General features: G+C 38.9%; 1 protein-coding gene across 5 annotated transcripts in view; it reads left to right on the top strand.

The window, feature by feature from the left end:
• Positions 1-9,770, top strand: part of LOC117176068 — a 54,553-nt gene that overhangs the window by 24,914 nt on the left and 19,869 nt on the right. The gene's annotated exons all lie outside the window — the stretch shown is intronic.

Here is a 9,770-nt window from a genome sequence, read left to right as displayed (position 1 = left end):
ATTTTTCATGAGAACAACCGCAGGATTTCGCCGGGAGCGGGTGCTAATCTGAAAAATTGCACCCGCTCCCAGCGAAATCGCGGTAAAGTTTCAGCCACAACCACGTCTCACAACCGTGTGATAGGCTGTTACAGTCTGTAACGGAATCAATACGACGATCCGGCAAAAGTTTCGTGCACCCTGAGAACACGGAGAATCCAAGGACAACTGCCGTCTGTATTTTTCTCGCAAATGTTTTAGCATATTGTTGACACGCATGGATGCTTTTCAAGCTATTAACGAGTGGAAGCTTGTCACCTGCAAGAGCACCGATGATAAGGACGATTAGTTTAACAGAATATTCCGGTTACAATCGTTGCAACTCCCTTATAAGGGAGTCTTTCTTTTCATTCTCCCTGACTATGATGTTTTTGTCAGCTGTTTCAGTATATGCGGCACTTGCCATTCTCGACAATTGACTCGATTTCCCTAGGAGCATTTAGAAGAGCGGTATTATGGTTAATGTCGTAAGAGTGACAGAGATGGTAATAAAGCACTCTTAGTGCCGCATTGTGCCTTTGGATGTAGGTCGTTCCCGCATGAGGTGGACCACTAGATAGTATGTGAGCTATATGCTCGGGATGTGCATGGCACGCCCTGTAGCTATCATCTGGAATGTCTTGGGTCAAAATGTGGCGGCGGTGTGTTAAGGTGGAAATTACACCGTCTTGGCATGCCAAAATGAAACCCTCCATACCAGACTTCAATCCGGCAATTTAAGGAAAGCAAACGTTAGCTCACACGACATTGACTGATCCTCCACATTTCTATGGAAGGTACCGTGCATCCTCTTATCGAGGAGCTGTTCACGAAAGTTTTTCTATTGTGCTTTCTTAATCCGGGCTTTCAGGAGTGAGTACTCGAGATAAATAAGATTTGAAGCATTTTGCTCACTCCTAATACTGAAGTTAAGTTCGAGTGTGTCAGCAGCCTCCTCCTCCTCCTGTTGTGAAGACATTCAAGACTCAATATTTCGCGATCACCTTGACGGCGTGAGGTGTACAGTCGCGGAACAGAAGACTTAAGATGCATGCTTTTGTTCATGTGCATAACCTTTCTTGTCCCGATATCAAGGGATCTGAGCTCGTTCTTCGTCCATGGAACCACTACAAATGAATAGAGTACTACCGGGACGGCAAGCATGTTCGTTGCAGATACTTTGTTCCTCACCGACAGTTCGAAAGACCAAATCTGCCGGATGAGACGTTTGTATCTGCTTCGGAGAGTATCCTTTATAGATTTCACATCCTGAATGCGGCTCTGTGGTACGCCCAGGTATGTATAAGTCTCTCAAGCGCAAAGGTGTCGTATAGCGCTTCTATCAACGAGCTCAGGATCTTCAGGGATGCCATTAAGTTTTCTTCGCTTCAAATAAACCTGAGCGCATTTGTCTAACCCAAATTCCATTCCAATTTCCTTAGTATGTCGTTCGACAATCGCTAGAGCTAGGTGTGGTTGCTCTTTGATTTTACCATAGATCTTAAGATCGTCCATGTAAAATACATGAGTGACCATGTACTTTCGATTTGCAGGTTTTCCGCACAAGTACCCATTGGAATGACGAAGTGCTAGAGTGAGTTGGATTAATGTAAGGCAAAAGAGGAGTGGGCTCATGATGCCGCCTTGAAAGACACCTCTCTGAAACGTGACCTTGTTAGTTGTCACACGATTTTTGCCAGATGAGGTAGTAAATCTGGTTTTCCAAAGCGGCATCAATCTCTCTATGCACCCAAGGTTGAATGCTGCATCTTTGCAGACACATCTATCGATAAGCAGATTCTCCCAACATTCCGCTAAGCCTTTCTTTGAGCCTCGTTGTTCATACATTTCTTGCCACACAGGTTCAATTGCCCGAACAATCCTATCATTTAGGTTAGCTCTGAATATCTTATGCAGTATGTTCAGATAAGTGATTGGCCTGTAATTCTTCGGGTCAGCTAAGTTGCCCATTTTCGGCAGGAGTATTGTGCGCCCTTCCACCAACCACTCCGGAATTGGCTCTTCCGATTTTAAATATGAGGTGAAAATACGGGCCAAATGCTGATGGGTTGAAGGAAACTTCTTCCGCCAGAAGTCTCCTTGACGCTATTTATATTTTCTTAGTCTTCGTCCAGTCTATGCTGCACTTCATAGACTTCTCTTCAAAATACTTCGACCTCCTCTGGTATATATATCGAAACCAAGTGTAAATGTTAGCTTAACATCTGAGCTTTTCAGGGTCTTTCCTTAAAGGTGATATATATTATTTTTTTGGGATCGCTGATTACGAATCCGCAGTCGGAATTGCACAATTCAGAATGCTGGATCCAATATGGTGATCGCAACCCCCGAATATCCCCATAAATACGTAATAACTCCACTAAATGCCTGAAAAATCATGGTATAAGGGGTTCGGTGGCCACTGAGAACTAATACGAAGTCAAGAGTTGATAGTTAACCCTCTCGCCGTACACTTGATTCCAGCACCCGCAAACCGTATGCTAGTGTAAATTGGGATTTCACGATTTCAGCTGCGAATTTATAAATGACAAAAATGTTCGAAACATATAGATAGGTACACGATCTTAGGGTCAAATGTCCCGTAGAATACACTGTTGCAATTTAAATTGACGAAAAAATAGGTTATGTTATAAAAAAATTGTTATAAAGAAATTATGTTTTTTTAAGTGATTTTTTTCTTTAAATTGAATTGTACGAAGGGGCCCATGCATATACTACGTAATCAATTCTTCACCCTCCCCCCGGTGTAATAAAAAATAATCATTTGATTCCCCCCACTCTTGATTACGTAATCCTCTTTAAGACCTATAAAATAGTCATCTCTCTGGGTTCAGTGGTTGGAAGTCAGAAGAAAATTTCTAAATTTAACTAGAGCATTATATAATCAATTATATAAAAAATCACACAATGTCATAAAAACGTTAATTTATTGTCTTTTCAAACTGCAGAGTGAAAGAAGAATTTCGAATTTCTTTAGTCTTCCTTGATAGATTCAAATGGCGCTATTATCTCAAGAAAAGATTTATCAGGGTGGCCACATGTCAGGGAAATGTCAGGGAAAATAAAGTTCGTCAAGGAAGTCAGGGAAATGTTAGGGAAATGAAGCAGCTGTCAGGGAAAATGGAAATTTATATGTTTTTATAATATTTAGAAGCATTTCCCTATATCAATATAAATATTTTTCAATGTACATTCTTTAGAAATATAATTCGATTCTTAGTGTTTTATTTGTAGTTATTTCTTTATTTACAGTTTGGATACATATCCTTTAGTTCATTAATCAGGTCAGAAAACTCAGCGGCTTTAAAATGGGATATGAATCGCCTTTGTTAAATCAAACCTTGTTTTAAAAAATTACCCCCCCCCCCCCGTAATGAAAAAAAGTATTAAAAAGGGACTAGGCTACATTTTTTTATTTCCAATGTGATATAAACACTTTTGTAAAATAAACCCTTATTTTAAAAAGCAGCCCCCTGTGCTGTAAAATTGTATTTAAAAAAAAGGAAACTATCTAAATGGAAAATACTTACAAAATATTAACACGATATTTTTAAAGCACAACTAAGGAGCAAATTATGACTGGTGCAGACTGATGCCAAAAATTATATACATTAACTGTTGGGATTGTCGTGCTCTTAATGTGTGTGCTCTTCATTTATTTTCCAATGTCATATAAATCGCTTTTGTAAAATTAACCCTTCTATATAAAAGAAACACCCTGTAATGAAAACACGTATTGAAGAAGGTCGATATATACATAGATACAACTTACTTATAAAATAGTAACATAGTACTTTTAAGCATAATTATTTCTCATCTAAATTATTTTCCAGTCTATGTGTGTATACTCAAAGAATATAATTTACCATTTTCGATGCATCTTTTAATGCTTTTGAACAACATCCAGCACAACAATTATTAACGAGTAAAATCCATTCTTATATAAAGAACAATCTAAATGTCCAGAACGGCTGAAAATTTTTTGAGACCAGACTTTTTCTAAAATAATTTTTTTCAAGCAGTTATCAAAACTATTTTTAAAGATAAGTTGAAATCGTTTTAAAATCCTAAAAAGCACTTTTGTAAATAGGGACACTGGGGATCTATATGTATGTTGTAAAATATGTTTTCGCTTTTAGCTACTGTGTTTTATCTTTGATTTCTTATCTATGAGAACCATTTGCCCAAATCACATTCGAAAAAAATGCATCCCGTTCTGTACAAAATTGTCATATAATACCAATAAAATTAAAATTAACTTCACGATAAGGACAGTTTTTTGGGTTTAATAAAACTTGATCATTTACAGCATTCAGCCGATAAAAAATCAAGTGAACGTTCTACCTGGATAACGTTGAACTTGTATGGGTTTCCCTAATGCAGTTATCCAGAAATGTACATAGTATACCATTAATCAAATTCAGACGAATTTTGCGATAAGGGTAGTTTTATGGGGATACTAAACCTTGATTCCTTACAACATTGAGTCCATAAAAAAATCATGTGTCCGATCTACCTGGATAAGGTCGAATTTATATGGGTTCCACTAAGGTAGGTTATTTCGTAACTCTGAGCATTGGGTCTGTCGAAAACCCAGGTGACTGCTATACTTGGATAAGTTCGAAATTCGAGAAATTTTTATAGTAGCAGAGTCGAAAAGGTTCTGAAAGACCTTCTCTTCAAACTAAGTCATATTTCACGTTACGGTGGTTCCCGGGGGCAGTTGGAACATGATCCCTTACCATGTAAACCCACTGGTAAATTGAAGAAACCGAACTAACTTAATAAAATCGAATTTCCACAAGTTTGAATCTTGAATATTTATTAGTAGAAAGACCACGGCCCTGTATTTGAAGGAGATAATAAATTGGCGACTTGAAATTATATGACAATTATGTACAGAACGAAATGCATTTTTTGTGAATATGATTTGGACAAATGGTTCTCATAGGTTATTACACATATAAAAGCCAAAATGTATTTTACAACATAAATGTAGAAGCCCAGCATCCCTACTCACACATTCAGATTGTTCGTTATATGAACGTGGATTTTTTTCGTTAAGAATTTTTTGTGCTGGAAGTAGTTTAAATGCATTAAAAGATGTATCGAAAAAGGTAAATTATATTTTTTGAATATACACACATAGACTGGAAAATAATGTTGTGAAAGATGTTGCAATTTTAGCTTGTACATTATGATGGTCATTTTTGTAAAGATTAGGACTGAGAAATAATTATGCTTGAAAGTAACATTTTACTATTTTATAAGTAAGTTCCATCTATTTATATAACTACTTTTTTCAGTGCGTGTTTTCATTGCAGGTTGTTGCTTTTTTACATAAGGGTTAATTTTACAAAAACGATTAATATGCTATTGGAAAATAAAGAACAAGCACAAAAATCCTAACAGTTAACGTATACAATTTTTGGAAGCAGCCTGCAGGTTTGTATTCGGATACAAATACGGGGGTTGTTTTTGTAACGATTAGGGGTGAAGAATAATTTTGCTCGTCAGATACGCTTTAAAAATATTACTATATGTTAATATTTTATAAGTATTTTGCATCTGGATAGTTTCTTTTTTAAAAATAATTTTTTGCAGCACAGAGGGCTGCTGTTTAAATTAAGGGTTTATTAAAAAAGAAAGTGCTTCATATCACATTGGAAAGCAGATAAATAGCAAAAAAAATCTATCCTAGTCATTTCTTAATACTTTTTTCATTACAGGGGGCAATAAAAAAAATAAGGGTTGATTTTACAAAAGCGATTCATAGCGCATTGTAAAGCAAAAAAAGAGCACAAAAACTAATGGAACAAAATTAATTTTTTTTTGGTTGAATAATAACAACAAAAAATAGCCAAAATATCCATTATATGACATCTTGTTTTTTGTTAGTGGCGCCGCTGAGTTGTCTGACCTTAATTAATCTATACTGCCATGTATAGCTCATTTTTCTGGCTTGTTTCACTATTTTGCTTGGCACATTATTGAAACCTTATTCGCTTTTTAAAATAATTTCCTGTCAGGGAAATTCGTCTAAATGTCAGGGAAAAGTCAGGGAATTGCCAGGAAAATTTAAATATTCAATCTTGTGGCCACCCTGTTTATGAAAATAGAAACTTAAACGTATGACTACGTAATCACTCAAACAATACCGCCTCCCTATGTAATCATTCGTAATCATACACATAACCCCCTACCCCACTATTATGATTACGTAACATATGGGCAGCCTCTAATATTTTTTCGTGCTCCTGAAGTTACTATATTTTCGAAACTGGAATTTGGAGATTTTAGAGTGGACAAATAAGAGATGATATATTAAATAACAATAAAATACAGTGAAACCATTTATTTATCATAAAAAATCTGTGAAGTATTCTGAAAAATTGATGAATAGATAATGATTGATTATTGAATGATTGATCATTACTGAAAATACATTACGAAAGTGTAAAAAAAATTTCATCAATATCAAATTTATTTATGATTTATGATGGTGATTGCATGCAAAAATCTGTTTTCTTTTCAATATAATTTAATAAATGTATTGCAGTCTGCTAATATTGTAAGTAGGCAACGGTGCCCAAATGGCGCGTACTCAACGACAGTAGATCCTGGCGGGGTACCTCACATTTGTGAATTACGAATTCGTACTGGTGTACGGTGAGAGGGTTAATAATGGCCGATCTAATATAGCGGCCGCTATATCTGTGATATCACCTCAAATACCTGAAATCCCCCGGATTGATTATCGAAAAGCTTTCGATTCGATCTCCCATAGACTTATCATCTGCCGCTTTGGAATACCAGATTTACTATCTCATCTGGAAAAAATCGTGTGACATCTAACAAGGAGACCTTTCAGAGAGGTGTCTTTCACGGCGACACCATGAGCCCACTCCTCTTTTGTCTTACATTATTGCCACTATCTCTAGCACCTCGCCATTCCGACGGGTACCTTTGCGGCAAACCTGCAGGTCGAAAGTACAAGGTCACTCATGTATTTTACATGGACGATCTTAAGATTTATGCTAAAAACAAAGAGCAACTACATCTAGCTCTAGGGATTGTCGAACGATATACTAAGGAAATTGGAATGGAATATGGGTGAGGCAAATGCGCCAAGGTTTATTTGAAGCGAGGAAAACTTAATGGCATCCCTGAAGACCCTGATCTCGTCGATAGAAGCGCTATACGACACCTTTGCACTGGAGAGAGCGCTGGAGCGTACCACAGAGCCGCATTCAGGATGTGACATCTATAAAGGATACTCTCCGAAGCAGATACAAACGTCTCATCCGGCAGATTTGGACTTCCGAACTGTCGGCGAGGAACAAAGTATCTGCAACGAACATGCTTGCCGTCCCGGTAGTAGTCTATTCATTGGGAGTGGTTCCATGGACAAAGAACGAGCTCAGATCCCTTGCTATCGGGGCAAGAAAGGTTATGCACATGAAAAAACGCACGCATCATAAGTCTTCTGTTCCGCGACTGTACACCTCACGCCGTCAAGGTGATCGCGGAATATTGAATCTTGAATGTCTTCACGACAGGGTTATTCTGGGTACAGCACATGGAGTCGCAAATGGAACAGAGACCCTCTTCCTAAAATGGTCAGGAAGCACGAAGAAGTGGGCACGCAGAAGTAGGCACGAAGAAGTGGAAGAAGTGAACAGCTCTTTAATAAGAGGGTGCACGGTATCTTCCATAGAAATGTGGAGGATCAGTCAATGTCGTGTGAGCTAACGTTTGCTTTCCTTAAATCGCCGGATTGAAGTCTGGTACGGAGGGTTTCATTTTTGGCATTGCAAGACATTGGCATTGTCCAACTCTTGCGGGAACGACCTGCATCCAAAGCCACAATGCGGCACCAAGAGTGCTTTATTACCATCTCTGCCACTCTTACGGCATTAACCTTAATATCGCTCCTCTAAATGCTTCTAGGGAAATTGAGTTAAATGTCGAGAATGGGAAGTGCCGCATATACTGGTACTTCATATTCTCGACAATTGTTTCTTTTGCGCAATCGAGGCCTGACATAGTTATCCTTGATATCGAGAAATGAACTATGATTGTTTTCGATTTTCGGCACCAGCTGACAAAAACATCACGGACAAGAAGAATGAAAAGAAAGGGAGGTATAAAGAGCTTATAAGCGATTTGCGACGGTTATACAAGGAAAATTCTGTTAAGCTAATCGTCCTTATCATCGGCGCTCTTGGAGGTGCCAAGCTTTCACTGGTTAATAGCCTGAAAAGCATCCCCGCGTGTCAACAATATGCTAGAACACTTGCAGGAGAAATGCAGAAGGCGGTAGTCCTTGGGCCGCTCTGTGTTCTCAGGGCACACGAAACTTTTGCTGGATCGTCGTATTGATTCCTTTACAGACTGTAACCATCTATCTCACGGTTGTGAGACGTGGTTATGGCTGAAATTTTACCGCGATTTCGCTGAAGAGAGTGCAATTTTTCAGATTAGCACCCGCTCCCGGCGAAATCCTGCGGTTGTACTTATGACAAATTTTTAATTATATAATTAAAAATTTTTCATAAAGAAAATCGCAGGATTTCGTCGGGAGCGGATGCTAATCTGAAAAATTGCACCCGCTCCCAGTGAAATCGCGGTAAAATTTCAGTCACAAACACATCTCACGACCGTGAGATAGGTCATTACAGTCTGTAACGCAATCAATACGACGATCCAGCAAAAGCTTCGTGCACCCTAAGAATACGGAGCGACCCAAGGACAATCGCCTTCTGCATTTTCCCCGCAAGTGTTCTAGCATATTGTTGACACGCAGGGATGCTTTTTAGGCTATTAGCAAGTGAAAGCTTGGCACCTCCAAGAGCGCCGATGATAAGGACGATCAGTTTAACAGAATATTCCGGGTACAATCGTTGCAACTCCCTTATAAGGTCTCGATACCTCTCTTTCTTTTCATTCTTCTTGGCTATGATGTTTTTGTCAGGTGGTGCCGAAAATTCGATAACGAACTTGGTTCGCTTCTCGAAGTCAAGAAGAACCATGTTAGGCCTCGAGTGAGCAACAGAAACAACTGTCGAGAATATAAAGTTCCAGTATATGCGGCACTTCCCATTCTCGACGATTGACTCAATTTCCCTAGGAGCATTTATAGGAGCGATATTAAGGTGAATGCCGTAGGAGTGACAGAGATGGTAATAAAGTACTCTTAGTGCCGCATTGTGCCTTTGAATGTAGGTCGTTCCCGCGTGTGTTGGACAACTAGATAGTATGTGAGCTAAATGCTCGGGGTGTGCATGGCACGCCCTGCAGCTATCATCGGGAATGTCTTGGCTCAAAATGTGGCGACGGTATGTTAAGGTGGAAATGACACCGTCTTGCATGCAAAAATGAAACCCTCTGTACCAGACTTGAATCCGGGCGGTTTAAGGAAAGCAAACGTTAGCTCACAAGACATTGACTGATCCTTCACATTTCTGTGGAAGATACCGTGCATCCTCTTATCGAGGAGCTGTTCACGAAAGTTTTTCTCTTGTACGGAAAGCCCGGATTAAGAAAGCTTAATCCGGGCTTTCAGGAGTGAGTACTCGAGATAGATTAGATTTGATGCATTTTGCTTACCCCTAATACTGAAGTCAAGCCCGAGTGCTTCAGCAGCCTCCTCCGCTGCTTTGTACAGAAATGCTCCTTTGCCCACTTCCTCGTGATTCCTGACCATTTTAAGAAGAGGGTCTCTTCCATTT

Source organism: Belonocnema kinseyi, chromosome 7, assembly GCF_010883055.1.
Source record: "Belonocnema kinseyi isolate 2016_QV_RU_SX_M_011 chromosome 7, B_treatae_v1, whole genome shotgun sequence".
Lineage (NCBI taxonomy): Eukaryota > Metazoa > Arthropoda > Insecta > Hymenoptera > Cynipidae > Belonocnema > Belonocnema kinseyi.
The sequence above is the reverse complement of the archived record's forward strand: the minus strand, read 5'-3'. Positions and strand labels throughout refer to the sequence as shown.